General features: G+C 45.8%; 1 protein-coding gene across 3 annotated transcripts in view; it reads right to left on the bottom strand.

The window, feature by feature from the left end:
• Positions 1 to 13065, bottom strand: part of DAB1 (DAB adaptor protein 1) — a 478733-nt gene that overhangs the window by 239287 nt on the left and 226381 nt on the right. For all 3 annotated transcript variants that reach the window (XM_063343442.1, XM_063343440.1, XM_063343439.1), the window contains exon 2: positions 3568 to 3639. The gene's annotated coding sequence lies outside the window, so the exon portion shown is untranslated. The remainder of the gene's footprint in view (positions 1 to 3567; positions 3640 to 13065) is intronic.

Below are 13065 nucleotides of genomic sequence, written 5' to 3'. Positions count from 1 at the left end.
GAGCAGCTGTACGTTAACACCACCACCAACTTGCTCTTATAAAACGAAGAGGGACAGGGCAGAACCTCTTGCCATGGCAAACCCAAGGACACACCAATCACACGGATAAAAATAAAAATATCCTAACAGTGAGCAGTTCCCAGAGCTCCTGTTGGAGTCGCTTGGTAGTAGGATATTCCCTGAGTGTGTCGAGGTTGCACTTTTCCTTCCTAGACGTCAAAACACTTTGCAGAGGTATGACATGACGTTATCTTCATTTTACAGACAGGGGAACTGAGAGGCGGTGATGGGAAGGTATTTTCTCAAGATAAGATAGTGGGTCATCAGCAAAGTTAGAGCCGTGGTCCTTAACCAATCCAGCATCGCTGCCACCCTCCACAGCCTCCGCAGGGAAGATCAGGTTTAAAAGCGGCAGCGATTCCCATTGCAGGTGCTGTGCCTCGGAGCACACCAGGATTTTTCAACGGTGACAACTGGCCACAACGTCAAATAAAGCTCAGCACTGGGGGCCGCCCAGCTGGGCTGGCACACCGAAAAGCCCTGGTGGCACAGAGACTGTCCTCCCACAGAGCAGGTGCTGCTCAGGCGGGGATGCTCCAGCCCTCGGTGGCCTTGTGCAGCTCTCAGGGACCAGAGAACGGCAGCAACCTCTTTTGCGGAGAGGAGCATATGAAAATATTAAGAGGGAATCCTCAATCATTTTCCCCTCACATTCCCATCATACCTTCCTCTATTAGGCCGCTGTGATTTTGCTAACCTGACTGATCCATAATTCATAACTATTATCCATGCTCAATAATTACAGTGTTAATATTTTGGCGATTTAAAACTACCTTTCTCCGGCAGAGTTTAGTCTGTACCACTGACTAATGCCCAATTTACTATTTAAGTGTTTACGAGCAAAACTGTTCTCTCTCCTCTTTCTTTTCCTCCCCAATTCATGCCTTCAAAACGTTTTCAAAATGTTGCGGAAAAGAGGAATTTTAAGAGGAAATCTCATTACTTTAAGGCCAAATTTAAAACCGATGAAATGCATAATGCCTGATCTATCAATCAAAGCCAACTCTGCAGTCCAGAGGCACTGAAAGCCCTTCACTTTCTAATCACTAATAGGTAACACCATCCAATTCAGCCCTACACTCTATTAGAATTGCACTAGAAAAGCACTTAGCGTAATATCTGAAGACAGCTTACCAAATACTATTCATTTGGCTCAAAGACAAGCCCAAATATGTTAATAATTTGAAAGCTTCCTTAAACAATGTGCTTTATCAATATGCTCAGAAAAGGAAATAAAAATACCTAAACAGAACTTTCGTAGATAAAAAAAATAAATAAATAAGTCTGACTTGTGTTCAGTCAGAGGATTTTGACAGTGAATGCACTGATTTGTGAGTTACCCGTGGCTGTGATGCTGTCCTGGTTGCAGAGTCCATCATCTCCCACTTGCAAACCACAGGAACCATTTCCATCCCTACTTGCCCTTCCCCTTCTGACCACATTTATTTCAGGCTTGTTTGTAGCAGGATTTTTTAGTGACCTCACCTCCTATTTCCTCGTTTTTCCATCATTCTCCTAAGCACCATACATGCACAGTGTTGGCGGGGCAGTGGTGAACTTCATTCAGCCTTTTCCCTCAGTTGTGGCTTGTGCCCTGGACCTCCTCCAAGGGAGGGACACGCAGAGACACCGAGCATCTGCGACCAGGTCCAGTGCTCATGTCCTCTCTTCTCATATTATTGTCAACCTCAAACTGAAGATTTTCTAAGGTTTTCTTGCTCTCCAGCGTAAATGTAAAACACCCAGAGACTGAGCAGAACCGCCCACCCGCAGGCAGCAGCAGAGTTTTGACGAGGGGATGTAGCAAACACGGAGTTTACACGTATTCGGAGACACTGCGCGCTGGTGACAAGTAGTACAAAGGCTTATTTGATGTGAAGACAGAATGACTGCATGGCTCATGTCAAAAAAAGATCAGTGGAAACGTAACAACAGACCATTCTGCATGCTACACACACAGCATAAAACACAAAAAATACTCTTTATGTTTCCTGCGCTTTTTTAGCCTGGTTTCCCAGAGAAAAAAAAAAAACAACAAGAGACATGCAATTGTTCTGTCAGTCACCGCTTCCCCAAATAACTTTTGAACCTGTTGGCTGATCTCAGGTTTGACAGATAGGCAGAGGTCTCAAAGGGATTACATTCCGACTAGATGCGTGAAAATAATAGAGACTCAAACTAGTGCCTTTACTGAACTCACCTCCGCACCGCGCCTTCCTCTGGTCTGTACCTCAGGGGTACCAATTAGACCACAAGCCCGAGCAGCTCTGCGGATAAGGGAACAGCTGGGGAAATGCTTACTTATATCATCAGACAATGCACACAAGAAAAATAACGTTGTGAAAGCTCCAACCACAGGACACGCTGGGATGAGGGCTCCTGCCTTCTCAGATCCGTCATCCCCCCCAGCACAGAAATCCAGAGCAGAGCCCAGAAACAACGGCACCGGCAGCCTAAGCATCTGGGCTTGGCGTCTTCGGCGCTTACTTTGTTCTCAAAACCAAAGTCGCTTATGACATTTGCAAACCCCCGTGAGATGTTAGCGCTAACGCCCCAAGGGTTGCCCTGTTTCCTCAAGGCACAGCAATAAATAGCATCACCTTCCTCCACCTCCCCCTTCTTGCCCCCTTGGAGCTTCAAACAGAAATGCATCCTCTGAGCTACTAACGCACAGGTACGTTTTCCTGCCGGCATTGCGAAAAAATAGAGAAGCATTACCTGGCAAAGAGCGTGATTTCTATTCAATTTTAAGGGGATGTGTATGACAGGGATGCTGCAGGACTCTCATTCTAATAGCCAATGCTGCTAATTAAAACCGTTTTGGAAGATCTGCAGCCAGCATATAAATCACCCCGCTATATGCTATAAATAAGAGGCAGATACTGAATTGAATAGCTCCCATTTGTCAACTGAATGAAGAGATTTGATTGTGCCTTTTTGAATAATAAATCCAGACATACCTAGCAGGGCACTGAAAGTCGCTAGAAGTGTCTCTTTTATCAAACAACAATGATTATATTATAGGGTATGCATTATGGGGGAATCATCCATTTCTCTTGTTTTCTCATTTCTCGCTGACGTCCCCCCTCCCAGACGAAACATTTTGCTCCGTACAGCATGTGTTCCTGCAGAGATCTCAGGAACGAGGCAGGAGCCAACACTACCGAGCCTCCTGATGCAATGTGCACCTACTAGGATGTATCGCAGAGCAGAAGGAAGATTTGCAGCAAAACTAACTGAGCTGCGAAAGCCTGAATACACGGGTTCTCCTTCCTATCCTTTTTCCCATAGCACTTCCAAAGGACACTCAAAATGCACCGGGTCTCAGACAGAGAAGAGTCACAAAGTTCTTCTTGGCAATGAATGTCCATTTATACAAAACAACACCGAGAGACAAAGCTAAATTCCTTAAGATCATCTTATAACATCACTGAACAAGAGAAACCCCAAAAGGCACCCACACAAGCAACAGATCTGCAATAATAATAATAATGATAATAATATTACCTCACTCCTGTGTAGAAGGCTCTTTACAACCATGAACACTAGATCCCACTCACAGCCACCATGTCTTTCTCACTGTAAAAAAATACAAACAAATGGGCACCAATTAGGAAATGGCATTTATTAACGCTAAGTTCAGAGTAGCTTCAAATCTTGCACATACACTCATAAAAAAGAAGATTTAGGATTCCCTGTCACACGGAAGGCTGCAGAAGGTTAATTGAGTTCACTGTAGAGGTATCATTACCTCTATAACGTATCTAAGGAAAAAAGCACTGCAGTCGGGTTATGAAGATAGATTTATTTTAAGCCTTTAAAACTAGGAGTTAAATTTTTGCCCTCTAACAGGATGATTTGCCCCCAAAACCTTCTGCAACTGAACAGCAACTTTCACAGCATCCCCTTGACCGGTGTGTTTCGCACCTTCCCATGCGCAGATGCTCGCATCCCACTCGCCGGCAGACGTGAGACGCAGGCGAGCCGTCACCTCTGGCATCCCTTCCCATTCTCCCAAAGGAAAAGCATCCTCTGGGACTGACCCCGGGGACTTAGTGCAGGCTTTTCTCTCCCCTGCAGGAGGAGCGACTGCTGGCTGGAAGCCAGGGAAACGAGCCCCAAGGGGCTGCAGAGAGTTTCAAAGGGGCTGTGCCTTCACCTTCTCTTCTGCTGGGGCTTAAAGTGGGGAGAAAAAAAAAGGGAAATCTCCCTATTCTGGGGTCTCTCATCCCCCCGCTTCAAAAATGGTAGCAACTCCCTATGGTCGTTCAATACCACCAAGACAAGTATCATCCTTCTTGTGGCCTGCTCCTCGTCTGCTCAGGCTAGTAAAGCTGCAACCTATGTGTACTTATTTTATCAACAATAACTGTAAATTGGGATGACTTTATTATTTTGGGGGTTATGTTTACCAATAAAAAGGAAAAGACAGTGCTAGGCTGAACGAATTTGATGGCTACACATTGATTTTGAAATCCCAGCCATGCTGCCTGGATCCTGAAGTGCTTACCTTGCTGTCTGCCCTCCCCTTGCTTCCTTGAGTTTCTGACTCTAAATAACGTTCTAGGCACTACAAGTCCAGCCACGGCTTGCACATCCCCAGCTCTGCAAAGACTTTGCGGTCCCCGTTTAGTGCCTGATGGTGATACAAAAGCTACCGCCGAGGGACTCGCAGCACACACAAGCACAAATGCTGTTTTCCCTCACTAACCCAAGCAGATGGGACTCAGCACAAAGAGGATCAAACACCGTTTTAACAAAATCAGTTTGTTCAGATGACCTGAACTTGAAATTAAGGTGTTAAAATCCAAGACAAAGAGGATTTCTGATTGGCAGTCAGTGACGTCATACCTGTGCCAATTACAGACCTAATTCATGTCCCTGCCTTTAAAAAAGAAATAATTCCCTCTCTGATACAGCAATAAGACACTGCAGACAGCCCATTTGCAGGGGATTACATGGCACTTCTCAGGTAGTTAAAGTCACTGAGCCTTTTGACCTTGTGCCTCCTAACACTACTGGAGGCACAATCACATAGGAATGCACTGCTTATCATGTGTGTCTCAGTGCTTAAATAAAGTCCAGCCACCCAGCAACCTGAGCTGTGCACCTCGGGCTCATCTTCTATGAATTATTACGGGAAAACAACACAAAGGTAATAAACAGCACTATTCCTTAGTTTAGTGTATCATGTCAGGGATGGACTACACAGACGCTAGAGGAAGCCTGTGCCAGGCCAGTATTAAAGCATTTCTCAGGTTATTGCCAGAAACACAGATATTTCATGACGCTTACACAAGACGAGTGGATCTTTGCGCGTTGCAGTCCTGAAGTCACTAGAACTAATCGTCTCGCCAGAGACGGGACACTGTCATAATGGTCAGCATATAACGAACATCAGGAAAGGTGAAAATTGATACCAAGAGCATTTCTAAGAGCTAAAAAGTTAACACCTAAATTGGAAATCAATGTATGCTTTAAGTATTGATGAGCAGAACAGAAATTTTTGGGTTTTTGCCTCTGCCGAGTGAATACTGTTATAGGTTGAGCTGAAGTCTACCGAAACGCCCTACTTTTAACAGTAACTTAAAAAAAAACCCCACACAAAGCTACCCCACCCTACGCTTGACGGAATTGTTGCCTAATTCTACCACAAGCTTGTGCATCGGTGCGAACAACCAGGAACACGCTAAGCCAGATGTCGGCCGTGACTTTTTTTTACTGCCTCGTAGTTTTTGAAGTCATACTTGCCTCCTCAAGACAAACAGCGAAGACCAGAAGAAACCACAGCCAAGAAGCACCACGTTTGGTACACGCACGGGAAGGGTAGGTCTGCACCTGGTGATGGAGCACGGGGTAAAGATTTTGAGCCTGCTCAGTATGTGGAAGCCCAGATCTCATCTCTGCGATGCAATGCACAGACCTCCTTATTATTCTGCACGTAGAACCGCACGAAGGCAGCTACGTTGCTTGTGGGAGCAAAGTCAGGATCTCTGCACAGTGCTCTGCTCTATGGTGGGGTCATATCTCCTTGGGTCAGTACTAGGTGAAGAGCAGCTGCAACATATGCCACCGCATGCCTTGTATCTGCTCAAAGCATGCTTTTCAGACTCACTGATGAATGAAATAGCTGTGAAAAACAAATGTCTTATTGTTTTGAGTTCTCCAGCCTGACACGAAGGAGGAATTTCTGTGCACTACATCAAAGACACACTTGACACTAAGTGATCAATCCCCCCCTCCTAATTATTACACACCAAAAGACCTGAATTTCTGCTAAGTTTCTCAGGTGAAAAGAGGCAAGAGCATCTCAGAAAAGGTTAGAAAAACTGTACATCTCTATAAATATTTGTTGGCCCGCGTTCCTTTAACTTTGCATGATTAAATACAGCCTGCTTCTGTTCTTCCACTTTATCCTCCGGGGAAATTTATCATCAAAATTATTGTACAGCATTCATTACTCTAGCCTCATTTAAAACCTTGCCCTACTTATTATTTAGGCTGCAAAAAAAAAAAAAATGTTGCTTTGTATAGTATTTCCTATAATAGTCTCAATCATTACATTTAAAAGATTGCTGTAAGGCAGCTTAGCCTGCATTAGGGAAAAATAAAGTGGAATTCCATAGTTAAGTGTTACAGTTCTTATTCAGCTTTTGTTTCCCAAATCATAACAATGCAACATTTCAATTCCTTAAAAGGCTCTTGCTGTTAATTAGCAACATTCAGGACTTGGCTTTGAAAGGGACATCTAGTAGCTCTTCTCTGGCTTACAAGGTAGCGGGGAAAGGCGGAGAGCTGGGCAGGGAAGGCGGGCGGGAGGCTCCATCAATTCAGAGGTGCCGCGGTCTGTTAAATCAGTGGAGCGGGGAACACACTGGGCTGTGACAAACCAGCAGGCAAAGCAAACAAATGGTAGTTCTTTAACTCTTATTCAAAATTTCTGTTTGGCACAGGGAGACAGAGATGGCTATTTAAAAGAAATAAGATGTAGTGTCTAAAGGGAGGAAAAAAACCCTAACTTAAATCCCAGTAGTAATTCGAGAAATTGTTCATACTCATACGTGAAACCTCTTAATTTGGGTTCCTTTACTAACGGGACTACTCTGATGCTGAGTACCATTGCTAGTTTTTAAAATACTACGTGTGTGTTTGTCTAACTCTTCTGTACTTCTGAAAAAGGATCATTAACTGGAGTCTGAACTCACTGGTACAGTTTTTCCTGAAATGCAGACCCTCCCGGGGAGTTTGTCAGGGAGGTGTCCCCTCTTCTCCTATTAGCAGCCCCAACAAGATCTCCCACATGGGCTGCCGAACTGAAGGCTGTTGTCTTTCTGTTTGACCATAGCAGATTCAAACAGAAACCACAGGCTGGGCACACGCCATGCCTTAACACTGAACATTTTTTGGATGTTGTGTCCTGTATTTATTGGCTTGATTTAGGTTGTTCTGACCTTCCTTGCTGCCTTGCCTGGACTTGACTGACCTCAGTGGCTTTTTGCTACCGGCAAACCTGGCGACCCTTCCACCTCTTCTCCACCCCAGATCAAAGACCTGATACAGGACTTAGAAACATACGAGGCTTTTTTGTACGTTTTTGTGTTGTTTAACAGTCTGCAATGGTGAAAATTGTCTGGTTATACCTAATCTTCACTTCAGGTTTTGATTCATGACTATACCTTTCCCTTTCACCCACCTACCTTGTCTTTTTGACTGCTTTCTACCAGAGGCCTTGCTAAAGACCTTTCAATATCATAAATAAATGAGATAAGCCAGTTCCTCTCTCTTCATTTCTTATTGACAAGTTCAAAGTCTTCTAAGAGATTAGGAGTGAAAGACTCTAAGTGACCCACTGGGTCATCAAGCCTAGGCTTTTCCTATCACCTCCAGCCATATCCTACAGTACCTTTCTACTGGATAAGCCTGATATTATCAGCATCTCCCAAATGTTTTCTTTTTTTTTTTTTTTTTTTTTCTCTTATCGTTTGCACCAGTTAACCAGGTACAAATGGAAGGCTTAGTGCTTTGTAACTCCCTGGATCATTTTCTTCCTGGTGTCACAAGAAGGCATTTTGTCTCTTCTATCCTTCTGTCCATCGAGCAGACGCACTCCTCGTCACCCATGGGAAGGGAAAGAGATAGAGGCAAGTCTTGGTGGACGGAAGGGATGGGAACAGGACAGCGGAGCTCATGTTCGTACAAGATGTACTGCCAACTCCAGCACATGCAATGCGCTGACAAACTGGCAAAACAATGAAAATTCCTATTTTATAAGAGGAAGAGATCAAGGTAGGGATCAATATTTTCCTTGGGTATTACTTTATCATTAGACTTAACAGATAAAAATATGTTATTTTCTTTTTTACCCCTAATTGTATGGATTCAGAGTTAACAATGAAAAATATGCAACATCCTGCTGTTTGCCGCGTAGAAAATACAGCTTTTTCATGAGTCCGGTCAGCAGAGGCTGTGTCCGATCTGTTCTGACGAGCGCCTGTGTGCTTCCTGTGACCGGAGGGACCGTGTTCATTAGCTGTGCCGTGCTCTAGAGGGGCAAATCATCACACAGCAACCTCGCAGCCAGCCCAGCACCCAGCTCCGCGTGCCAGCAGCCGCTCCGCACATGCAGACGCACATTGGCAACCTCGCTGCCTTTCAACAAAACACGCCAGGAAAATCCATACCGCCAAAATACACCTATCGCCGCAAAAGGGGTTTTCACAAGAGGGAAGGATTTTGTGCGTCCTCTCCCCAGCAGCCATTTTAAGTGCATAAAAAGCTGTAGACTTGTAGCTTGCTGCAAAGAGCAGCCGAGATCTCGCCCAAAGGGGACACACTGCTCTGGTTCGGGGCCAGGAGAGGTCAAACGTCACCGTAGTGCTACGGTCACGGGCAGTTTCCAGCAAGTCTGAGCCGCGGCCCATTAACCCACGTGCTACGCAAACGCACCGGGTTATAAGGCTCACACAAGAGGGAGCAATTTGCCACCTTCTCTGGGTCCATAACAGCCCCAAACCTCTTCGTACATGCAGCAAACATTTTAATATGACATGAGTTCAGCTCCTGAGGTTGACTCGCAAAACACTTTGGTGCAACCAAAGCATCTCCCCAAACCAGGCTCCTGTAGCAAGCTTAAGGGCACGCCGGGCTCGAGGTAGAGAGCAGAGAGTGCTCCCTCACGCAGCGCAAAGGAGCAAGAGGGTGAACCCGAGCAGACCCTCCACACCGCCCCTGTCTTGGAGAGGAAGGGGAGGAAGAAATTTGCTGTGTTTTTTCTTTTCAGTAATGCGTTAATTCTGTAACTTGCAATGCTATCTTCTTCTTTTTCAGAAAAAAAAAAAAGTATTCTGTTTGTTTTCTGCAATAAATGAGCATTGTTCTCTGTTTTATAAACCAAGGCTACCTATACTTCAATGTTCTGAAATATAACTAATCCCTTATGTAAGCATTTAAACAACAACAAAAAAAAGATTACCTAGAAAACGCTTGCAACTTAACACAAATCCCAGAAGGGGAGACCACAGCTACCACGCGACAGACACAAAACACAGCTAGCGTTAGGAAATCAGCAGGAAAATGCATCAAAACCACTGCTTTGCTTCATGGATCCACAAACCCAGCCCGGGTCCCCACCGCTGCCAGCCACAAATCTGCCCCCCCCAAACAGAAGCAACTCTCCTGGACCAGGGAGCTCTGATGCCTCCGGTCATGAGGGCAAACTTCCTACAACACAGTGGAGCAGGTATTTCCCTGCAGCCCATGGAGAGGACCACACCAGAGCGGACATCCCCACTGAAGACGCCACACTGGAGCAGCAGGATATTTCCCAAAGGAACCGCAGCCCGTGGAAAGCCCACACTGGAGCAGGTTTATCCTGAAGGACTGCAGCCCATGGAAGGGCCCATGCTGGGGCGGGGGATACATGTGAGGAGGACGGAGTGTCAGAGGGGGGCTGTTACGGACTGACCACAAGCCCCTACGCCCACCCCCCCTGCGCTGCTGGCCAGGGAGTTGGGAATGGAGAGGAGCTGAGCCTGGGAAGAAACAGGTAGGAGGCGTTTTAGTTTTTGTCTTTGTTTCTCACCATACTACTCTATTTGCAGCAATAAATTAAATTACTTTCCCCAAGTCAAGTCTGATTTGCCCATGAAAGTAATTGGTAAGTGATCTCCCATCTTCACCTCAACCCATGCACTTCTTCATCACATTTTCTCCCCCCATCCTGTTGAGAAGGGGGAGTGAGAGCGGCTGGGTGGGCATCTGACAGCCAGACAAGGTCAACCCACCGCACTTGCCCATTCCCTGGCAAGCATGTCTGTCTTTCCAAGAGTACTTGGAAGAGCCTGCTGTCAAACCAGCATCCCACAGAGAGTTCAAGCGTACAGGACGTGCAGATGACGTCTGAATAGCATGACAGGGACCCCTGGACATTGGCCATAGGCAGGGATCCTGATAATCATTATCACAACAGTGCTTCTCCGTAACTGGAAGCTCTACAGGGGTTGGGAACTGGTTAGTCAGGAAGAAAGACAAGTTGATCCCACCACGACAGCCTTTCTGTCAATCCAGCCTCTATCATTTATTTAAGTGGTCTTCTAATCTTCCAGGCTGCAGCTCATACATTTATATTCTTAAATTCTTTATGAGCAGCAAGATTAACACCTCTTTCATCAGGCTGGAAGCAAGGCTGATCCTGACTAGTTTTGATCTGTTCCAGGAACCCCAAAGCCTTCAATAGTTGTTATATTCTGAGCTGTGGTTTTCCCCAAAGAGATAGCTGCAGCTTTTCTTGGTACCGCCTACGACAACTTCAACGTGTTTGTGTCCCATCGTTTCTATGTGAGAACCTTAACAATTCCATCTGCTTCCTGACCCCCAGACAACTTTCCATCAGCAAAACGAGAAACTACCGGCACTGAAGGGATGGTTGTGGGATTATCAGTTGGTTGGCATGAGACAACCACTCAGAAACACGAGTCACAGAAATCGCACCCCTCCTCCTACACCTCAAACCAGAAGAAATGAGCTGTCAGGCTGGCAACAGTGTTTTCCGTTCCACAGTGTCCAAAATAACTGATTTTAAACATTTTAAGCAGAAAGATCCAGGTCCTTAAGTTGAAGGGACACCTCTTTTTCTGTGGTCCTTCTTGCAGATTTTACAGGAGGTCATCCAGTAAAACAAGGTGGTCAGATCATCAAATGCTTGCTATGTTTGAGGTTTCCCACAGGTATGCATCAGTGCAGATGCTTCTCTTGCTGTCCCACGTGTAGCGCAAAGCAGGTCCAGGAACAGGCTGACTTGCCAGGGTTTGCCTGCAATCGTGATCTGAGCCCAGCTTCTCTCCACGCCTACGTTCATTATCACTTAGAAACAAATGGGATGTCAGTCAGGTTCTTCTGCCCCTGGATTTGCCCCCAGATGTCATTCCATATCCGGCCCATCTTTCTGAATTTGTTTCCCGAATGCTTCTGGCAGCGTCTGCCCTTTCTCAGCGTTTCATGCCAGCCACATCCCCATGGTGAGCGTCACCGCATCTGAGGAGGTTATTTCAAGGGGCACTGAGCAGGAGCTGAACCTTGCTTCTGTTGGTTCTCCTCCAAGGCCGAGCTCCCTCTGTCCTGACCTCAGCCTACCTGCACCTCACAGAGGAGCTACTGCTAGGCAAGAAAGTCATACTGAGCTCCCTGCCACCTACAGTGCCACCTTAAAGCCATGGTTCAGGCCTGAGGCTGTAAAACGAGCATTTTCCCCACAATAACACCGAGGAGAAAGAACAGTTCTTAAAATCCCTTTAGGGTACCAAACACGAACAGGTCAATGCTGTGGACCTTACCTTCTGTGACAAATCTTCCCTCTCTAGGGATCATTTACTAAATTTGACCACCCTCCTCCTCTGCCTTGGCTGTTATTTAGGCAGACTCCATTCCCATCTACCCTTGAGTCCTTCTCTCACACAGATGTGTGAGCTTCAAGCAGCTAAAACCTGTCTGATAAGATCCATCACCATCTTGTGCGCTGTGGGTTTCAACCTGTGTGCAAGTGCTTCTACTCTGATGAAAATAATGAAATCTGATTATCTCATCATGTCATTTGCAGTGGAAAGAAAGGCTGATTTTGACTTCCGAGTAGTTGGATCTAATTCTCTGTCATGAGTTCACCGTCGCTTTCCCCTCCCCAGCCTTTGTGTCTCTTGTCTGTTAAAAATGAAATGTTTTGAACAGGAACGGGCGAGGGTCATCTCTGCCTGCGCTTCTGTTCCACAGCCAGCGTTGTAGAACAAATACTGATGAGAATCATGATGATAATGAAGAAAATCATAATGAGCATTGATCTCAATGGAGATGCTCCTCCGTTCTACCAGGCCACTGAGATGAGAATCAGGAATCCCCTGACATAAAGGATGTGTCACACTGAAGTTTAATTAACAGCAAATCACAACCCAAATGACATATTCCCCCCCCTTCCCCCCGCCTCCATTTTCATAACGGACTTTTCACAACAAAACTCCAGGGGACACTTGGAAATAGAGGAGAAAGTAAAAACTTCTGCCCCCACGTACAGCTTATTACACTGAGGGAGTCAGTCATCCATGATTCCTCTCTGATTTTCTACAGCGTAAATCATGAGCAACTTCTTCGTAGTCCGTAGAGAGATATCAATACAGATGAGAGGAGAATTAGGTCCAATGTGCTTCAAGAAGACACACTTGGCATGTTATTTCACAGCTTCATGTGCTAATGGCAACACATTACCTTCTGATAATGGTGCCATCAGTGCGTGTCAGCTGAACACATACCACCGCTCTTTTACTGCTAAAAAAAGGGAGCGCTTACGTCCAGCCAGAACACTTTGCACTTCTCCAGCACCGTTTCCTAGCACTTTCCCAACATAAACAAATTAACCTAGGTGAAACGCTCAGGAGAGCGCCACTAGACAGACAGCGCGAGGCCTCGCTTGCAGGGTCGGCTCAATTAGGCATCAAATCGCACTGCTGTGGTGGAGGTGGG

This window comes from Chroicocephalus ridibundus, chromosome 8 (genome assembly GCF_963924245.1).
Source record: "Chroicocephalus ridibundus chromosome 8, bChrRid1.1, whole genome shotgun sequence".
NCBI lineage: Eukaryota > Metazoa > Chordata > Aves > Charadriiformes > Laridae > Chroicocephalus > Chroicocephalus ridibundus.
This window is presented reverse-complemented; position numbering and strand designations above follow the sequence as displayed.